This window comes from Monodon monoceros, unplaced genomic scaffold (genome assembly GCF_005190385.1).
Source record: "Monodon monoceros isolate NGI ecotype Baffin Bay Population unplaced genomic scaffold, NGI_Narwhal_1 Super_Scaffold_3, whole genome shotgun sequence".
Taxonomy (NCBI): Eukaryota; Metazoa; Chordata; class Mammalia; order Artiodactyla; family Monodontidae; genus Monodon; species Monodon monoceros.
The window spans coordinates 85,476,753-85,498,844 of record NW_021703780.1 but is presented as its reverse complement, the minus strand read 5'-3'; the positions used below and the strand labels follow the sequence as shown (position 1 = coordinate 85,498,844).

The 22,092-nt window shown below is 44.3% G+C and overlaps 1 protein-coding gene across 1 annotated transcript in view; it reads left to right on the top strand.

Moving 5' to 3' along the window:
- PDZRN3 (PDZ domain containing ring finger 3) overlaps positions 1 to 22,092 on the top strand; it is a 251,184-nt gene that overhangs the window by 67,598 nt on the left and 161,494 nt on the right. The window lies entirely within an intron of this gene.

The window sequence follows — 22,092 nt, the reverse complement described above, 5'->3', positions numbered from 1 at the left end:
GGCCTCATACTCAAAAATTTGCTTTGTTGTCCCAAGGGACATGGCTGGGTTTTTAGTAACTAGTGCTTGTTCTAGGGGAGTAAAGTAGTGGCTCTAAAATGTTCCTTTAAAATGTCGATGATTATGGCACAGTCATCTTCCTTGAGAGAAAAAACAAAAAAATGACTGGCTCTGATCCAAAAAATTACAACACTTTGGCCATAAATCCCTAATTGCCTCTAAAAAGTAAAAGAGACATGTTTAATTTTTCTATCCCCTGTGCAACTTATCTGCGTTGTCTGGTGATTAAGACAGGCGGCAGCCAGTTAGGCTTTTTGGAATCTGGTTCTTTCCCTGCCACTGAGGACTCTGGCTCAGTCCTCCCAATGTGCTTGGCCCTGCTAAATACATCAGTATAGAAAACTGCTCTCCCTTCCACGTAGGGGTCTGCAAAGATTCATTCTACTGAGAAATTACTGAGATGCTTGTATGACAGACATCATCATCACTGCCTTTGTCAGAATTAGTGAATATGGATGAGAATTCTGGAGGCTAGCTTATGTGTTTCTGTTACTTTGTATCTTGAAGGCCTTTCCCGGTTGGGATATATAGCACTCTACTCAAACTTTTTAAACTACCACACGGTATTCCATGGGATAGCCATTTCTCTGTGAAGGTACATTAGGATTGTTTCTAATGGTTCCCTACTACACACAGAGCTGTAGACCAGACTTACATGAACAATGATGGCGACAGCAGTTAACAGCAACAAGCGGACACTTAGAAAGTACTTACTGTGTGCCCAGCATTAGTTTTATCATTGGAGTGTGTGTGTGTGTGTGTGTGTGTGTGTTTTAATCCTCGCAACAATCCTATGAGAAAAGTATTCTTATTATCACCATTTTATATTTGAGTAAAATGAAACCCAGAGAAGTTTTCTAATTTGACCAGAGTAACAAAGCTAGTAGGTTTCCTAACTGGGATGATCCAAATAGAACCTGGTAGGTATATAAATACATTAAAATGCATAATCTTCTTGCCTAGTTCTTCCTCCTGCCCTAAATGGTGGCCATTACTCAGACCCAGGCTTTGGCCCTCTATTCTTCCATCTCAGAGCTACATAGTAGCTCTGTGCTGGTGTCGCCCGGGTTTCTGGGCTTCATTTGCCTCTGCTTTGCATCACCAGCTGCCAGTGAGACATTTGCGTACAGTTGTAGGTTTCTTGGTCCCCAACCCCGGTCCTTCTCATTTTTGTTTTCCTTATACCCCTTGTACGGACACTGGCCAGGATGAGCACCCTTGTCATACTTGTGCCGTGCGTATTTCAGCATCTCTCCTCACCTCTGTCCGTGCCCTTCTCATGTATCCATATCCTACCATCGCTTTGCCGGAGCTGAAGACAGTCTTCTCCGTGTCACCTTGGCCGACCAGCCATTGCAGCCTGTATTGACGGTTCTCATTCTGTGTTCTGAAGGCATCTACTGGAAAGCTTCAGGATGGGAACTGTGCAGTCAGAGGGCCTGGGTTCCAATACTGGCTCTGGGATACTTAGCTTTGCTGACCTTTAGCTTCCTCATCTGTAAAATGGGGGTAATACTTCTTACTTCAGTCATGAAGAATAAATGAGATAATGTTTTAAAGAATGTTAATTATCTTTATACCACCATTTACATTCTCAAAATGCTTTCCTCTCTCTGTAGCCTCTGCCTTAGCCCTTAATTATTCTACTTTACATGTTAGTTTTGCCTCTTTAGATTATTGGAGCTCAGGTCACCTCAGGTCATCTGTCCACCGGAGAACCAGCCCACAGTGGTGAGCAGTTAGTAGACCTTGCTTGTTACTGAGTGCTGCATTGCTGAGAATTCATGAGTCATCATGCTGGGCAACTCTGCTCTGGACGACTGTGCTCTGTTTATCCAAGAATAGAAACATTTACCTTAATTCTGAAGAGCTGCTTTCCACATACCACATCTGAGTATCTTCAAATTCCAAACAGTTTATCCATCATACTTCTCCCAAGCAGTGGTACCTATTTTCTCTGGACAGATATTCCATAGGCAGACATCTAGATCAGTCCGGTTAGAATTTGCTGAATTACACAAATAGTGATGTCTCAGCAGTAATTTTTCATATAATCTTTCTCTTAGTTTCTGCAGAATCTAGTTGATAAAAAAAATGAAATGTCCTTTTGAAAACTATCATGGGTGCACACACACACACACACACACACACATACACACACAACTCAAACACAGCAGACATATCTGCTTTTTATAGTTCGTGCTTTTCTTCGGGAAGAAAATACCCTAATTTTCTAGGGCCGTGAGGAACAAATGAGATCGTTGTGTGAATTCCTCAGTAAACCTCCTGTCTAGATACGATTACTCTCCAATTAAAGTTAGTCCCTGAGACACTTCATGGGGAAGAACTTTTGAGTGGTGAGCAGTTACTGGGCTAACGAGTACCTGATCACCGGTACAGCAGTGATTGTTTATCTAGCACTTCCTCTATCCAGGGACTGTGCTGAGTTTTGTAGGTGTACATGTACACATTTATTCCTTTAATTCCCTCAAGAAATCTAAGAGGAAATGTTGAGGAAAGGACACCGAGGTCCAGAGAAGAGGAGTGACTGTGGGGACAGAAGGGGCTTGAGTAGGAAGTTGGAAAGCTCCAGGGGGCTGGCGTATTTCCTTTTGCAGACAGAAGTTGTCCCTGAACTGAAGTGGAGGGGACGGTCCACAAGGAAGGAGGGACAGTGAAGGGACCTGGACAGCCACAGGCATCACAGTGAGACATGGATGGGGTATTTCAGCTCAGTTGCCTCCCAGCGATTGGCCTTAAGTGAGTTACTAACCCTCTCTGGGCCTCAGGTTCTTCCCTGGTACATAACGGCCCTTGTGATGATAACGGCCGTTGTGATGCTGTGAAAAATAAATAACATATAACAAAAGAATTATTAGTCTGCTGCTTCAAGGTTGTAGCACCCAGTGAACCTGTTCCTTTACCGCTTTCAGGATTTTATCTGTAGGCTTCTAAAATTAGACTTAGGAAAAATAATTATGTATGTTTCAAGTGTAGCCAGTGTAGCAACTGTAACCGTTACTTGCATTCAATAGAGATCATGATTTTTGCAACATTTGCTTTTCTTTGCTTCCTTCTTCCCTCCCTCCTTCCCTCCTTTCTTCTTTTTTCACTTTCTGTACTGAAGTGTACTTCAGTATCTGTCTCTCAAAACACATACACATTTCCTTATGTAGCTACAATATAGAAGTGACAGAATTAAACCTAAACTGAAAATCGGTAATACTGTAACTTTGGAAAATAGGTAAAAACAATTTCTGTATAGTTTATGAGTTGGTGTTCATTTTTTCACAGGTGACCAAATCTAAAGGTTTTGTGCATGCTTTTCCGTTTTTGCTTGCCTTAAATTTATTTTTCATAAGATATTATACTCGAGATTTAAATATACTCAAATTCTGTAAAGAGTGACTAAAACATTGACGTGGGCGTATTCTAGTAATTGTTGACATTTTACCATAGTCTTGAAAGTTTTTTAAGGGGGAAATACTGTGGTGGAAGATGTCTACCAATTTCCAGCTCTGGTGGATCCCATCCCCTCCATCCCCAGACATGTAAAGCCTCCGCTAAAGTTGGTGTCTGACTTTGCTGTCTCTGTGCATTTTTAAAGACTATTTCTGGAATTAAGACAGGCGTTTTCTTAGATTGAGAATCAGGTAGGAAAAACGGATTCCTTCATTCCTTACGGTAACCCTCAAGTGGGTAATATTACTATCCCCATTTACAGATGCAGAAACGGAGGCTTAAGTCAAAATGATCCTTACTAAGGTTACACAGCTTGTAAGTGGAGCAGCCAGTGTGGGGCTCTGTTGGTCTGACCTCAGAGTCTGTGTTGCAGGTACAGTGCTTTACTGTTTCTATTCCTTGTGAACTATCACATTGAGATGAACATGAACTATACTGAAACCTAAACTGAAGAGCGTCTAGTGGCAAGTTTACAATCTGCAGTCTAGGAACAAAGAGTATATTTACTGGAGTAGCCTATTCAATGTGGGGGGTATTGGTAAAGAGCAACAGTGGGAAATAAGGGAAAGGAGCTGCTCTGCAGAAGTACACACTTGAACCTATTTCTAAAGAATCTGAAGATAAAAACTTTACTGTGTAGAGCAGGGCTTCCCAAGCATGATCTCCTTTGAAGGGAGTGGGAAGTGAGGTAAACATCTCAGTTTACAGATGAGCAAACTGAGTCAAACCAGAGCGCTGCCTTCCTGGGTTGTGATGAGTGTGAGTCATGTTTCAGATGCTGCAAATGGCAGCTGCCGCCTGTAAGGAGATGTCGGGGTTGGCAGCGGGTCTGCTCTCAATTGCCTGAGCCTCTGAGCCAGGACCAGTCTCTCCCGAAGCGGCAGCCGGTGGAACCCCTGCACACACAGTGATGTCGGACTGGCTTCCATCTTCATGTCATCTCCTTTCACTTGAACTTAAGTGAATGACTTTACCGTTTATCACTTTAAACATCGACTGGGAGGATGACGGAATCAGAAAAATAAACCACGGTTCCTTGAGAGCATCCAGAACTCTTTACTGTTCAGCGTTAACTAGCTTTCTTTCTGGTACTCTCATTGTAAACATTCAAAAGAACATTCTGTTTCCACAGGGCAGGGACACTTGCAGCATCACTGTCCGTATGACCCTCGTCTTGACAAATCTGCTGATTTCTGATGCGGGCCCAGAGGCCGACATTATTTATTTATTTTTATAATCAATTCTTATTGGAGTATAGTTAGTTGCTTTACAATGCTGTGTTAGTTTCTGCTGTACAGCAAAAGGAATCAGTTATATGTATACCTATATCCCCTCTTTTTTAGATTTCCTTCCCATTTAAGTCATCACAGAGCATTGAGTAGAGTTCCCTGTGCTATACAGTAGGTTCTCATCAGTATTTATTTTCTTGAATGTTCGTTCATCCATCCTCTCCTTGCCTGGATCCCTGGCACTTGTATTTCTTTCTCATACCCAAACTTGATGTTAGAGAAAGACTTCTTTGGGTCGAAGCCACAGTATATAAATAGCCCTTTATTTTTAGAAAGTAGTACTTAATCCGCAATAATTAAGCTGCTTTGGGGTCACTAAAATGTCTGCTGCGGTGAGATTTACCTTGAAACTGCACACAGAGCAGGTCTACTCACCAGCGACAGTGGTTTTTGATTTTGACTGTGCACTAAATCAATTGGGGAACTTTTCAATAAAGACTGAAGCCCGTGTCCCACCTTCAGAGATTTCTGGTTAATTGATCTGGGTGGGACCAGGTATTGGTAGTTTTTTTTTTTTTTTTTTGCGGTACGCGGGCCTCTCACTGTTGTGGCCTCTCCCGTTGCGGAGCACAGGCTCCGGATGCGCAGGCTCAGTGGCCATGGCTCACGGGCCCAGTCGCTCTGCGGCACATGGGATCTTCCCGGACCGGGGCACGAACCCGTGTCCCCTGCATCGGCAGGCGGACTCTCAACCACTGCGCCACCAGGGAAGCCCTATTGGTAGTTTTTAAAGCTCTCCAGGTGTTAATAATACGCAGCCAGGATTGAGAACTAGTGCCCTGGAGCAGTGATTCTGAAACTTGAGCATGCCACGGAATCTCCTGAAGGGCTAATGAAAACACAGACCACCAGGCCGCACCCCCAGAATTCCTAGTGCAGTAGGTCTGAGGTGGGGTCTCAGATTCTGCATTGCTAAGCTCCCAGGTGATGCTGATGCTACTCGTTCTGGGAACCTGCTTTGACCTCTGGCCTAGAGAGATCTTTCCAATAGCTTTATATGATTCTATTTTTTTTAAAAAAAAGATGCCTGTACAAATAACCAGCATTGCTTTTAGTAGAACAACCACTTTAGGCACAAATATTAAAATACATTTCTCTTTTCCGCGAGTTGGACCATTAGTTTTTTCTTTAAACCAGTATCCTCACTAGGAGGCAACTAGAGACCCAGAATCTGAAAGGAACTGGATTCAAGGCAGATGAGAAGTTTTTTCGTTTTGTTTTTTAAGTAGAAAACGTTGCAGGGGTCTGTAGAATCATTGCTCACGCTAGCAAACTACCCACAGATGGTGCAGCTTTCCTGAGACATGTAGCTTGGGAAAAGATGACATGGCAACACTTTTAATGTTCTAGAGAACATGAGACATGGCATGGAAGTGCAAAGATGAATACAAAACATGGTCCTTGGCCCCCAAAAGAGAACATTCTAGCTGCAGAATGTACAGTCTGTGACTAGACGTGTATATTTCTTATTTCAGTGGACTCCGTAAATTTCTCTTCCTCCAACTCTTAGGACTTTTCCTATTTCCCTTTGCAAACGCTTCCCTCAGTCCTTAAGTGAAACACCTATGATGAAACATTGGATGTTGTAGGGTGCCAGCTCTGCCATGCCCCTAGAGCGTGGCTTCCTGCCTCACCGTCCACTTACCTTCCCGTGACCTTTATGGAAGAGCGAACTTGTAAAAGCGGCTGTTCCGTGTCCATCTTTGGGCCTGTGGGCTTGGGCTTTGAACCCAAGCCATGGCGCAGCCTGACTCACGCTTCCTTCCTGCCGTGCAGCTTCTCTTGGGGAAAGTCCCTATGCTGGCTGATAGAGAAGAAAAGAGCCCATTCTATCCCTTTAACAGACCCTTAATTAATAGTAATCACGAAAATTGAAGTTGTGCACGGCCATGGCTATTCACCATTGTTGTCTTAGCAATTCCTGGACTGCGCGAACAGAGCACCCCTTATTCTGCAATTAAATGAAAAGCAATGGCGTCAGTTCAGCTTTACGGAAGGAAATGTCCCAGTGCAACCTCTGTGTAATTAAGCTGGACGTGATTATTATCAGAAAGTGATTGTACTTGTGTTCAGAGGCGAGAAGAGAGAAGCCGCCAAGCATGTGACCGACCAAAACAAATGGTGCTGGGGATGTTTGATTTTCTCCCCAGACAGCCAGCTCCCTGCCTGATGGCGGGGCAGGTGCCACTTGACGTACCATCGTCTCTCTCTTCCGGGTGTTTGAACATTCTTTCTCCTCAGTTCTCGGTACTGTTTTTGTACCATCTGCCTGTTTGCCATTTCTCCGTAGGTTTTCTTTCACCTGCATCTGTTTCCCTGCTTTTTGTTTTATTTGTTTGTTTCTTCTTTGGCGAGAATCGCTTTTCTCGACTCGGACGTGCCACTAGCTTTCTGACAGGTAAAATTAAAGCGGTCCGTTTAAGTTTTAGCCAAACCAGGTGTTGAGTGATGGACCCTCACTCCAGAAACCTCATTTACTCCTCGCTTCTTTATTACCCTCTCATAATTCATTAGCTTAATAAAACGCATGTGTGAAAGGCCGAGGCCAAAAGTACTGCTATATACAGTGTGGATGCCTTCCTGCCTGCCCGCCCCTCCCTTCCCTGCATCCCGGGGACTTAAGGGGACCGACCAAGCTCTCGGTGGGATAGTCAAGCCTCCGAGAGGTGGTGCTTCGAAAAATCTCCAGTCGGTGAGTGTTCAAAAGTAGGATTCCCTCTTTGCTGTGGTACCTCGGTGAGACACCTCTCACGGAAATGCTGCCCCCATTCCCTTCAGTGGAATCCTAGGGACATAAGACCTTCCACTCTCTGCTTCGTGATTCCCAGCAGCCCCCAGAATATCCAGTATTTTTCAGCTGGTTCCAGAGCACTTCCAACTCACCCAGCTTCTTCATCAGAGAAAGCGTCAGACCCCGGTGCTTGTCACGCTGGGGTCCTGCTTCTCTCTCACTAGCATTTAAAGTTGGCTGGTGGATCCCAAAGGCCCGTAGAGGAAGGGGTGGGTGTGGGTGTCGTCTTCGTCTTAATTCAGGTTCAGCTAATGGCTGAAGCTCCCCCCGCCCTTTAACATTTTCGCCAGAGCCCGGACTCATCTCGCGAAGTCCTCCCCTACCTCTTGGTTCCTAAACCCCTGTGTATTATGAAGGAAATGAGATCCATATGTTTTTGATTCATTTACATGTAGCTCATCAAAATGTAGTTTTGTAAGAGCTCTTCGGTGTCCAAGAAGCATTTGGAGCCTTTTTATGAGACTTTTAACCACCGCCCCCCCCCCGCCCCCCTGCACCCCTCCTCCATTCCCTTAGAACCAGGAAGTCGGGACTTGCCAAGAATAAATAAAACCAAGCTTCAGGGTTTTATTCGCTACACTTCAGTGGACTCACAACTTCAGCAACAACAGAGAAGACTCTCTGCCCCCTTCTTAGGGTGCCAGGGAAGCAGCCCTCATGCCACTTACACCCCAAATGGCAGTGAGTTGGAGCTCCCCTCTGCTCCCCTGGGAGCAGGCAGCCAGTTGCCTCCACACAGTGGTTTTGCAGCCAAGCCTCTTCCCTCTGGCCGGGGAGCTGAGAGCCTCTGCCGGGCGCAGAGCTCAGACTGCATTTGTGCAGCCATCCCCACCTCTGTCCACTCACCGCTCCCTAAGTTCTCGCTCTCAGACTTTCGCGGCCACAGGTTCTTACCAAGCTGTTTACTTTGCACCCGTGACTTGTGTCTTTTTGCTGGGATGGTGGCTGAAGCACCCACAACTGTAAACAGGGCTTCGGGGTAGCGTGGCCATCATTTTATGACATTCTGGAGTGTTGTGTCTTTCTTCATTTTTCTTCATCAAGAAAGGCTTATAAGCTTTAAGGGAAAAAACTACCTACTGCCACGAAGACTCCAGAGCTTCTACTCTGTCAAACCACAGACATGAAATGAGTCAGCCAGTTTCTAGGGGTGGGTTAGTGAGAGGTGGGGGGGTGGATTTTCCTCCTCGATCCTAAGGATGATGAATTAATGGAAAGCCATTGCAGAGCTTAGGACTCCTCACTTGGGCTGTTGGCATGAGTGGGGTGGAAGGAATTCTGCCCTTGTCTTTGCACGTCTCGGCTTGTTTCTCCTACTCTGTCAGGATGGTGCTGGGCCTTTCGGGGGCCAGAAGCTGGGCACGTGGAAATGCAGAGGCGGGGAGTGGGGAGCAGAGCTGGGCCTGAATGTTCTTACCCCTCCTCCCAGCTGCAGAACTCAGGCTCTTTGCAGTGTGTTTATTTCTGCATGTGGACGCATAATACTGTGATAACAACCATCCACTTATTCATAAATTACATGGACTCCAAGGATATTTATCTGCAGAAGCACTCTTTATCTTCCAGTATGAAGAATTTGATAAAGTCCATGCTTAGTTTCAACACGAAGACAATATAATTAAATATTATATGTATACGTTTTGTGTACATGTAAGTGGGGGAACCATTCTTAGCAGGATTTTAAGAATACTTAACAGCAATTGTAAAATGTTTAGGCGAGTTGGTAAGGAGTCTGAGTTAACGCTTGTGAAACCTTGAAATCTGAGCTTCACCTGAAATCCCATAGCAGGGAAAACCTTTACCAAAGATGCTTGTGTTGAAGCCCTTTCCTCACTGGTGAAAGGACCTGGCCTGAGTGTGCTGGGTTTATTTGGTTAGTTATTTCTCAAAGTGAATAAGCCAGTACTTTTGTGGTCTGAGGACAGATAGCTGTCAGTCCCTTGCCACAGTACCTTCAAGTGGCTTGAAATTTGCTACATAGTAAGGACCACTGGCTGCATGAGCACAGGTGAGATTTTCTTCGTTCTGTGCTGCTTCCAACGGGTCCTTACTTTCCAGACATAAAAGTTTTGGAAGATAAACAAATACTATGCACACAATCTATTTGTTTATCTGAGGTTTACAGATAAACCAACGCTATACACACAGTCTGTGTAATTCCCCCGGGTCTCTCAGTACTGTCATTCCAGGTGGAGAAATAATAGTTGACCTTCATCCAGTGAATTTTGCCCAGTGTGATCCATTCACCGATTTGTGCATTTATTCAACAGGTGTGAAGTGCCTTCCCTGTGTGTGGTCTTATTCTAGGTGCTGGGGAAGTAGCATCCAGACAAAAGCGGTCCCTGCCCTCACACAACTTCTGTTCTTGTGGACAGAGCTTCCATCCCAGTGGTCACATGGGGAGTGGCAGAGCCAGGTGGTGAGCCTGGACCTTTGGTTTTGTTCAGAAAGTGATGACTTTCCCTGAACTGAAAGTCATTAAGCAAGTCACGGTCAAGCGTCAGAACTGGTAACCTACCAGCTGGTTAATTTCCCGTTTGAATAGCAGTGGGAATTTCTCACTCTTCCCAGGCCCATGGAAGTTTTGGTTTTCATTGCACCAGCCTCATCTCATGTAAATAGGACTGATGAATTTGATTCAGAGTGATCAGTCCCAATGTGATATACTACTCCTTAATCACATTAGCCTAAATTGTGTGCACAGCCCCTCAGTGGCAGTTGCACCTCAGGCCTCGCTATAGGTGAATTTGAATTCAATATTTGCAAGTTGAATTGTGTTTTGAACAGTTTTTGGAAATTAGCATTTAAAATGCACTATTTCTTATATCAGATATTTCTTAAGTAAGGCGAATAAGTCCCTGCTCGCTTGTCTTTTGTTTAAATACAAATTTTAATACATATTTTTAAAAAGTGGTGACTTTCCTCCCGACTCACCCTGTAGCTAACTCCCGTCAGCCCTTCCACTACCATGTGTAAAAAAACTCTGCCATTGCACGCGGCCAAACCCCGACGTTAGAATCTAAGGCTTCGAGGAAAAAGCATTTTTATCAAAATGTTGCTGTTGCCAAGAAGTTTAGAGATCTGGGGATTTTTGCCTGCATGTTTGAGTCATTTCTAGTTGAGAATGTCTCAAGGACTAGAACTGCTAGGGTGAGCCGTGTGCAATGTCCTTTTGTTGTAGGTCAAAGTGGGTGAATATCGGCAATTCCTTCTGGCTTGGTCCACTACACTTCCTTCCTCTTTTAAGTACTTAAATGCAAGCAGAATTGCTATGTATGTCCCGGGGACTCAGGCATTTCTGAGCAGTCTAAACTTTGGTCCATTTTGTGTTTTTTCTGTAGATAGCTAAAGTGATATAATGTTTTATCAAAACTTGGTATTCGTAACCTTTGCAGCAGTAGCTGGCAGGATTTTTTCACAGGGCGATCTGCCCTTCTCCAAAGGGTTTCTTAAACTCAGATTCTCAGATTATGACCTTACGGAGGAAGAAGGTGCCTTCCTCACCACCTCTTACGGCGTTACTGAAAGGGGTTCCAAAGGCACCGGACATAAAGCGTAATAGATGAAGATGCTGTATGTTGGGGACCATCATCCCTGGGCGGGCTCCGGCATACCTGCCCCCACTTATGCCCTGGCACGAGACACAGGTGCTAGTTGGGCTCAGTGAAAGTTAGCAGTTGGCTTTTTACTTGTTATTAAACGCCAGTGTGGGAAGGCATGCTGGGAAACGAACAGAATAACCTAAGTGGATGTTCTTTCTTTCATTTTGTTTCCCTTGCAAGTTGTTTCTGTTGTTTTGTTGTTGATATTTTGTAGATATGTGTGCGAGTACTTGGAAAGGGGGAAAGCAGCTGTGGAAATTTCGATGAAAAGGTTACAGAATCGGGTTCGGTTTTCATATCAGATCTCATGCACATTCTGAAATCTGTAAGGAAACAGGCCACAGGTTGATGCCGGCTCATAATAAGCTCCCCAGAAAACGTTACTGACAGTAACTCCAACACACAGTTCCCTCCTTCTCAAAATAAAACCAACTACCTGATGATACAGCATGTTTTCTTAGGCTTTTTCTAAATGCCAAGACATCTCCTTGACTCGGTTGTTTCAGGAAGAAGTCCAGATGGTGGAGATTCAAGACAGTCAGTGGCAAAATTTCAGTAAAACGGAATATTGTGGCACAATGAAGGAACGGTGCCTTTGAGAGTTTTTCTTCACAGTTTTCTTTACGGTTCAGATATGCATAACAGTTTCAGATGCAGTAAAAGGGGCAAGTTTTAAAACATAATTGTCTCATCTGTGTAAAATAATAACAACACACATAGGGGCAGAACAGCAGTTTGGAGAAGCACACGGTTGACTGCTGGTTGGCGGTCGAGTTGGGTGAGCGTAGGGAACTTTAACGAGTTCATTATACGTGTTTTAGTCTTTAATTTTTTTTTATAATGAAAAGGTATTTATTTTGATAATAACAAGTAAAAGTGCTGAATCTGAGTTAGGCAGGGGAGTTCTCTTTCCTTGCTGTGTGCGTGTTGGTCTGCAGTCAGTCTTAGGAGTCTGTTTCGGATGTGAAAGTATGAGATATCCTGTGTCATAGCCCCAAGGATTGACTGTGCTGAACCCGTTCCTACAGTGAACTTCATTTCTCAGTTAAATAGTCGGTCTGCTTTTAGGAAATACGCCTGTGGCGTCCGTCGTTGCCAGCTGCCTTGAGAACTTTCCCTGGAAATAACTGTGGAAGAAATGAAAAGCCTGAAGGAAAGACTGAATCTTTTGTCTGTCAGAAATGCCTCCATTTTTAAGTTTACGTTAGGACGGAAAATATATGTGTGTCTCTGTGTGTGTGTGTGCGCGTATCTATTTTCTTTCTTTCTTTCTTTCTTTCTTTCTTTCTTTCTTTCTTTCTTTCTTTCTTTCTTTCTTTCTTTCTTTCTTTCTTTCTTTCTTTCTTTCTTTCCTTCCTTCCTTCCTTCCTTCCTTCCTTCCTTCCTTCCTTCCTTCCTTCCTTTCTTTCTTTTTTGTTTCTTTCATCTATCTATCTGTCTATCTATCTATCTGAGCCAAATAGCATTTGTAAACTTGTAAGAATAAATTTAAAGGCTGGATGAAATGCCCTTTTTCTTTTCAATGCAAGATTCAATTTTGCCTGGTTTGCGTAAGAAGGAACTCCCTCCTCTCTCTGTGCTGCCCCATCTCACTGCAGAAATTGCCCTTCCGGTTCTGAGGAGGGCTCCTGGGAGATGCCACCGGCTGAGCGCTGGCCTCCCAGGTGCAGGGCTCTGCACTTGCCTCCCTGCTGAAATCGGATGCCTGGTCCTCTCTGCTCTGGATATGCTGTTTGTCCTGGCACACTGCTGCTAGAGATGCCTGGAAAGAGAAAGCAGGTCTGAGCCCTTGGGGATTCTTTCTGGACAGCATCTTTACCTTCTTAAAGCTGTCCATGAATGTGAACTGGGCATATTTGCATTTATACAGGTAAAATACGAATCCCAGAATAGAACTCAGTGTGGCCAGAAGTGCTAGACACTTGTAGGACACAGCAGGAAGGCATCATTTTTTCTGTGCGACTTCAGTTTTGTTTTGAAACTCACATGAGCGCTTGGGGTTCATGAAGTACCAATTGTGATGACATTCCGCATAACTGTGTGAGGTTAGTGTGTTTGTGTGTTTTCATGCAGTGATCATCAGCAGTGAGGTCTTAGAATGCCCTTTATTGTGTTTTGATCCAAGGAGAGATTTGTTTACATTTAACTTATAGATCTGCTAGAAAAATTGGTTGCTGAAGACCCACTGATAAAGGTGTGTTTGCACTGACATTGAAACCCAGGCGGTGTGATGACATGATGGCAGGGCTTTTGCTCTTAGCAACGCAAATCCACCAGCGTGTTCCTGCCCCGACACTACTGACCACCCTGCTGTCTGCTCTTGCAGGGAGACCTGTACAATAATTTTGCTGATTTCTCTTTGGCTTTGCATTTCTCTAATTATTTAATAATGCTATCAAAGCGGGAATTTTATTGTATACTTATTTCCCCAGGTCATTTATAAAACTTTGGACACCTGTTCCAACACTGACCCCATTGTTAATAGTTCCCGATCCGGAGAAACTGCAGGTTATTCTTATCTTGCCTTTGTTTTCCCCAGAACATTCGTTTCTGGTGACATCTCTTTCATTAGTAGTTCAGGGTCTAGAATAGTTCCAAAGGGTTTTTGAAAATCAGTTACTCAAATACTACTCTTCTCGGATACCTCTCTGGTGGCAAGATGTCAGGCACCCAGATGTTTCCAGCATTTACAAAATTGTAGACAGTGCCAGAGAGTTGGGAGATGAGAATAAAATAAGATATGGTTCCTGCACTCAGTGACCTATGGAACACACTGAGCTAAACACCACAGTGTAAAATGCTAAATATTTGAAATAGGTGAATTAGCCACTTAGGAGACATTAGTGTGGGTTTGGAGACAGCTGGAAAAATTTTGTGGCAAAGGTAAGATTCTGCTTGATGGTTATTAGGTGTCTCAACAACAGCAGCAAAATCTCAATATAAGTCCAGTATGTGTACATCATAGAAATAATGTAGAAAAAAGACTGAAAGGAAGTAGTAGAATGACAGCCCCGTGGCAGTAGCATATCTGGTGATTCAGAGCCTGAGTCTTGAGCCCAAACATCTAGATCTTCCTTTTCCTGGCTATCAGACCATGTACCTGAAGTCACTTAACATCTCTCTCTGCCTCAGTTTCCTCATTTGTAAAACGGGGATAGTTCTGGTACATGACTCAGAGGCTTAGGTGGATTAACTGAATTAATATATGTAAAGAATTTAGACCACTGTCTGGCCTGCAGTGAATGTTCAGAAGTATTAGCTAACTTGCCAGTTTGGAATGGCGAGATGATGAGATATTATATCTTGCTCTTCTACAGTGAACATGTGTGGCTTTGATAGTTAGAAGAAAAATATTTGTAGAGTTTCTTAGTAGGGTTTTAAATCTATGTGTAGCACAGGTGAGTCATATTTAGATGACTGGAAAGCCATTTAGAACATATTTTCATGAGGTTAGGCAATACTTGCTGCTAACATTCAACTCCCATTCGTCATTACCTCCATAAATGGAGTTAAAAGTTTCCCACAAGCTCCCAGAACCTCTTTGCTTCTCAAGAAGTTTTCGTGTACATTAGGATAAACTAGTTCATTCCCTTTATCACTTGTAATGGTAAAGTCTGTTTGAAGAATCGGGTACACAGGCATCTCAGTCGGTAATGTAATTATTTCCAGAAAACAAATAGAGCTTTTGTACCTCCTTAGAGTAACTTTTGTCTAATTGTAATCTCCAATCATTTATTATACTTTTGTGCTTTATCATTTTCAATAATACCATATTTGACCCAATACAGGATGATTCCCTCACTTCCCCAATGAGAACATTCAAAAACGTGTTTTGTTTTGGAAGGGGCCGACATCAAAATATAAACTTGGATAGATGCAGATAAAGTAGTCAAATGTTAACTAATAATATAATTTTTTGTCTGCTGTACATATTTAGGTTTTGAGGTAAATCACATAAAAATAATGTGCTAAATTAGAAACACTGCCTTTTTACTGTCGTATTTCAAGAAAACAGTTTTATTAAAACTTCACTTGCTTGTTTAATCCAGCAGTTTTTCAGTGCACACCATACTTTTATTAGAGGCCCAGCACTTCTTCTGTCATATATGTCACAGGAAGTTTCATCCGAGCCATAAATCCTCATCCATGCAGCCTTTCAACGTATTTTCCCATCATCCCATAAACGTATATTTGTGCTCTCCACAGTGAACCCCTTACTGATCGCTTTCAAATTAATCTCTAAAAGCCTTCTTTCCAGTGATGTCTGACACTTGGAATTATATAGATATACCCATCAGGAATAGATAATATGTCTCTGTCAATTTTTTCCCTTCGATTTCAGTTATCTTTTGCTATGTGTCAGACCATCTCCAGGTTTGCTGTTAGAACAATGATTTATAGTTCCTCGTGATTCTTGAAATCAAGTGGGCTCTGCTTGCACTGCTCTCACGTGGGTTCACTCATGTGACAGCTGGGTCTAAGATGGTCCCAACCATGTGTTTAGCTATTGGTGCTGGATATCGGTTGGGCCCCTCTCTCAAAGTAGGTTTTCCTGCTCCGGGAGGCTAATGTGGGCTCTTGGTATGTTTGACTTGGAGCATCAAAAGGGAAGAGTAGAAGTCAAGAGGTCCTTGAAACCTCACTCGGAAGTCACCCAGTGCCATCTCTCCTGCATGCCATTGGTCAGAATTAGTCCGAGGGCCCGCCCAGGTTTGAAGTGAGGAAGTAGAGTCCCACCTCTTGGTGAGAGTAGCAGCAGAGAATTTGTGGCCATTGTTAACCCATCACAACCCCATTTTTAACTGATCCCCTCCAGTGACTCCACAGACATCCCAAAGTTTCTTCCACTGAAAACGTCTCTTGCTAACATAGCTTCCCTGAACGTTGTTTTGTGGTTCAAAACTAAGTAAGTAAGAGAATGACTTGTAACGTGAAAACCGTTTTAAGGACCCAAATGTGAGGGGAATGCCTCCTCTGAGGAATAATCACCTTATGTTTTCTTTCAGTAAATAAGATAAAGTTAGTGACCCTGGGACAAACACAAGTCTGTTGTCAGCCTTGAAGAATGGGACAGATTTGGGGGAATGGTGGTGTTCCCATGGGGGCTGGGTGGGGGGAAAAGCTGTCTACGGTTGTTGTCAAAATATGCAGGTATTTTATAAAAACAGCATTTCTTTGGGAAAATGCTTTGTTACAAGGGAACAGTTTGGCCCTTTTGTGTCTTTGTGGAAGCAACAAGATAAGGAACTTTCGAGAGATTGGAAGAAACACGGGGAGCCCTTCAGAGGAGTAGAGCCATCACCACTACGGTTAGCAAACGTCTCATGTGCATCTGTTGGGCTGCCATGAGGGCTTAATTACCAGGTCTTGGAGTTTGCCTTTACGTACCTCATTGTATAAGATTAAAACCAGATGAAAAATCAAATGTTCTGTGTGGGAGAAAAATGGATGCAAAACAAGGCTTGCAAAACCCTTAAGTGCTTCATATTGCTGAAGAGTAACTGCATTGTCTCACATAAGGAAAGACCAGGAAGGTACTCTGAATGAGTGGTAGCGTCGAGAAACCACAGAAGAAAGGCCTCGACGTCATAGGGACGTTTTTTAAATGCATAGTACGCAGTGTAAAAGACAGACTGCAATTTTTGAATTATGTTTCCTCTAAAAGTACATCAGGTAAATATGTGTAATTGGAGTCCCCGGAGTCCTGGCTACAGCTCATTTTGAAGACCTTCAGAAAACTAGATTGCCTCTCTTAGGAGTAGTATTTTGATTTGAGAAGTCCTTCTTTGCCAGTGAGACGAAGCACAGTACTTACAGAGAAGGAGACACCCCACACTGTGCCAGGAGTGTGTGTAATACGTGCATATTCTGTGCAAGGAAATTAAGAGTCTCTGCTTTTCATCCAGAAGCAATTAGAGGGCGTCTTTTGTGGCCGCTGGAAAACAGATGCAAGACTCCTGGAAGTCTGAAGTGTTAAATGAAGGTGGAAAATGAAAGTGGGACGCATCTCTGCGAGTCCTAGATCTTCAGGTGATGGCCCAGGCCTGGGACAACTGAACACAGTTGACGCGTTTTCAGTTGTCGGCATGCCTCATGGATTCCGTGACCACGTTCCCTTGAGTTTTTTGGGAGCGTCAGGAAGTCATTTTGATCCAGAAGCCCCTGTTAGAACAGTGAATTGGGTGCTGATGTTGAACACAATTTAAAAGACAAAGTTTCTTTAAACCAATAGCCGTCATTTAGGGACTGGAAGGGGGGTCCCGTGTCTGGAATGCCACATGTGTTCTGCAGCTGCCCCTCTACTTAAATCCCCCCATGGTGGCAGGTCTCTACACAAGGAGAACGTGAAGGAAAGGCCTCCTGTCATCTCTTAGAGAAGGTAATAGTTGGGGCTTACTGGCCATCCTTTGACTCGTACTGTCCAGATTCTGTAGCGCTCTATAAAAGATGGAGAGTTGAGACTATCGCCTAAGGTTTGTTGGTGCCAAGTATCAACACGTTTCCAAGTATTACACAGTTCAGCATGATAGGTTTAAGCCATCTGGCCAATTAAAGCAAATTTATCACTATTAGAGTAGATGACTGTTGGAACAAATGACCCCAAAACTTCAGAGGCTCAGCACAATAAATATTTATTACGTATTCAAGTCAAGCACCAGATGCAGTGTGGCAGGGGCTGGGGCCTCCGTCCTTCGCAGCAGTTTAGGAACCCAGCTTGTCCCATCTTGCAGCCCCACCTTCTATAGGACTCCTGAATCTCTCCACCTGGAAAGTGAGTGAGGAACCGGCAGGGGCGGTGAATCTGGGTCAGACTCAGAAGTGGTGCTCATGGCTTCTGCTCACCTTCTGTTGGCTAGAACATGACCTCAGTTAACTGCAGGAGAGGCTGAAAGGAATAGTGAGCTGGGAGAATGGTCAGTGTCAGTGAGCGCTGGCAGCCTGGGCTCTTGCTCTGTGCTTGAGGACTAACGGGGAGGGTAACTGCACCTTGGATTCTCAGATGTAGTCGCCAGTCTTAGCACCAACAATGGGAGGCTTCTCCAATGGCCCTGGGATGCTGTGCAATGAAAATGACTCTTGTCATATATAGGAGAAATTCTCTGTAAGCGTAAGATGTTTCCTGGAGCGATCAAGACCCCCATGTCCTTTACCCCTGCCACCCAGCAGAAGTAGGGCCACATGGCCGTATTCCCCTCTGGGTGCATCCCCTTTCTGGTCTCTGATGCAGTGGTTCCTGAGTGTGGAAAACATGTTTTCCTTGTGTAGAGACCTGCCATCGTGGGGGATTTAAGGACAGGGACAGCTGAAGAACATGTGTGGCATTCTAGACACAGACCCTCCTTCCAGTCTCTAAATTATGGATATTGGCTTAAAGAAACCTTTGTCTCTTAAAATAAGTGCTCAGTGCTCAGGATTAGAAGCAGCTGGAAATCTTTGCGAAGGCGCAAAGGTTTCAGATGTGTCTGAGTATTTTTTCCGTGGGCATGGCAGATGATCCTGAGTGACACACGTATCTGTCATGCTGGCAAACCATATCCTCGGAGTGTCCCCCCAGGCAGCAGCGACGCCTGGATTGTCAGAGCGGCTCTGGACCACCACACAGTTCACTTCTGGGGTCCCGTTGTGGGCACTTCTCCTCCATTTCCATCTGGGCACCCCAGCTTGCAGGCAAGCGGAAAGGACTCCAGGAGAATTTGATAGGGAGTGCTGAATCTTGAGATTTTATTTATCAGTCCGATTTAATGAAACTTTAAACATCTCTGGGGTACACACTTGGTGCCTGCTAGTCACTAGAGATAGTAAATGCCGTGACGTCAGAAATGACTTACTGTGGAGTGCAGTGCCACAGACATTTGTATTGGTTACCATGAGCAAAAGTGACCCAGAGAAAGAAATTACAGTACTTTCATGGATTTTTTGAAAGTCAAATGAGCATCAAAAAAAAACTTCTAGCTTTTATTTCTCAGTCACATTTATCAAATTGTGTGTATTTAAGGGAGTCTGTCTAGATCATATCATTTTTCCTTTTATAGTGATGTTACGTAATATATAGTTACGGAGAAACCCCCAGTTCATATCCTTGTAAATTCTCCCTGTCCCCGCAGTTAAATCCTGAGCTGAGTTACTCCACAGCATAGCTGGAGTCTGCTTTGCTTGTTTGTGCTGTGTCCCACACATGTGGGTGCACCATAAATACTGTTCTGTAATCACCTTCAAGGTGCACATTAGGTGTGAGGGCTACACCGTAGGTAACAACAGTAGACAGTTGAAGAAATGTAGATAATAAGCGTGCAGTTACTCCAGTTATGGACCAGTAGGGAACCATCTGCCCATGTGAATTGTCAGGTGAAACTTGCACAAGATAATTTCTCCCCAGGAAGCCAGTTCTGTGGATGTGTGTCTGTTTGCATTTTTTCCGAGGGCTTTTGCTTTCACTTCAAACACATATTAAGCATCAGGAGTAGGGTTGGGGGCACGGATAGGTGGGCTATATTGGCCGTTGCTGTTACCGGGTGCTTGCGTTACCGATGCTCTGGTTAGTCTCCATTCCACGTAGAAAGAGGAAACTTTGGTTACTGTTACGGCATGAAGGAGACCTTATTCACACGTCTTAAGAAGGGATTGGAGTGTGAGGAAATTAATTACTACCATGAAGCCATTATCATTCTGCGCAGATTGAGCTCTGCTACAGTAACAGCTTTTGAAAATCTCAGCAATTTACAACAACAGTGGTCTGTTTCTTGCTCTCCTGATGTATTCCTCTCCGGTCAGCAGCAGCTGTCTTCCAGGTCATCAGCCTTCCAGAACCCAGGCTGAAGGAGTGCCCCACTACCACCTGGGACGTTGCTGGTCTCAAGGGAGAAGGGAAAGACACGGTGCAGAACCAGGTGATGGTCCTTAATCTTTTGCTCAGAAGGGGCACACTCCCTCCCAGTCCATTTCCCTAGTGAGTGACATGAGTGAGTCTGACATCACCAGGACAAGGAAGGGCAGCAAATACTCTGAGCAGTAGTAGAGCCTGCTGCGCTCGGCGAGACAAGATTGATTTCCTCAGTGCTGCCCTTTGTCAACTAGAAGGGTTTCATACTGGCCGATGGAGACTGAAGGACATGCTAGGGGAGGGATAGACATGGACTGCTTGCTCTTTGCTGGTCCTTGCTGCCATAGAGTGACCAAGAATCCTTGGTGTCAAAGGTGTCGTCTGCAAGAAGTGAGGAGAAAAATAGGAAATATATGATAAGTATGGCAAAATGGGAGCTTCCAGGGCCGCCCGGGCAAGGCCTAGGAGCCCCTGCTTTGAGGTTCACAGACTCCTTGTCAGTCTTGACCCATAATTTTCTGAACCACCTGAGACCTGGTCATTGTCTCTCCTGGGTTCCCATAAATATATTCCTCTCCAACAACATCCAATCTCATGAGGCCACTGGAATGAGTCTTTTCCCTTCACCGGTGCCCTTTTAAGAGTTAAAATAAAATTAGCATGTAAAAGATAAGGTTAACTAGGCACAGAATCCACCTCCAAGGATCCAAAAATGGAGAAAGGGATCTTGAAGGTCCACCGGAGACTTGGCTGAACTTGGAAGAATACGGCAGCCTGGCCGGTGGAATTGGCTTAGCCGCCCAGTAACCCGGGGAGTGGCCTTCACTGACCCACTGATTCAGGCACTGGTTCCTGTTTGTCAGGCATTGTTGTAGGTACTGAGACACACAGGAGCCCTGCTTTTGAGGCACTTACGTTCTAGTGGGCGCGATTGTTAATGAACTATCACTTGTATATTATTTTATTTAAAAATATATCTGTTTTAGGGCTTCCCTGGTGGCGCAGTGATTGAGAGTCTGCCTGCCGATGCAGGGGACACGGGTTTGTGCCCCAGTCCGGGAGAATCCCACATGCTGCAGAGCGGCTGGGCCCGTGAGCCATGACCACTGAGCCTGCGCGTCCGGAGCCTGTGCTCCGCAGCGGGAGAGGCCACAACAGTGAGAGGCCTGCGTACCGAAAAAAAAAAAAAAAAAAATATATATATATATATATATATATGTTTTATTAAGTATGATACTGGGGACTCGACAGTGAACAAAAACAGGCCAAGGTCCGGCCCTCATGTACATGCCATTCTCCTGGGGGCATAACTAGGATATAAACTATGAGTTGTTAGACAAAATGTGAGGTGGTGCTGAGTGCTGTGATAAGTGTGAAGGTAATGGGGTCGGGAGTTTGGGAGTGGAGGGTTGGCACTAAGTGTGCTCTTGGGTCAGGTTGGCCCTCGTGGAAGAGGTGACATGGAAACAGAAACCCGGAGGCGATGAAGGTGATATTGGCGAAGGATGTTCCAGAGGGAGGGAGTAGAAGGTGCGGAGTGGGATGCACAGCTGATTTCTTTGGTTGTCTCTCACCTGGGCTTCTCACGTTGTGTAAGATAGTTCTTTGTAAGAACTTCCCTCTTCTCCTACAGAGGTAGCCATGCCTTTCACAGAGAGCGGCAGTTCCTGTGGACCTTTAGTGGATACTTTGCTGTGTGGCATGTGTCACCTAGGCAGTTCCAGTAAGCCACTCCTGTTACATAAAGCATTCGGGAATGTAGCCGCATGCATTTCCAGGCTATTTTTTTTTAATAAAAAAATTGCCCTTTGAGTTTATAATATACTCACGAATAGATGTTTTCTCAATTTTTTTTTTTTTTTTGCACTTGGAGTTGCAAATAGGTAGTGGATTGATACACGGTTAAACTGTGCAGCTCTATATAAATAACCGGAGGTTTGTTCTCGAAAGTGGTTAGAGTGAGAGGGTGGAGGTGGAAGATTTGGGAGGAAGCTGTATCCTTCACAATCGCTCTATTGTCAAGTCAAATTAAGGCAAATACAAGTCGCAGCTTGCTTGTGCAGTAAT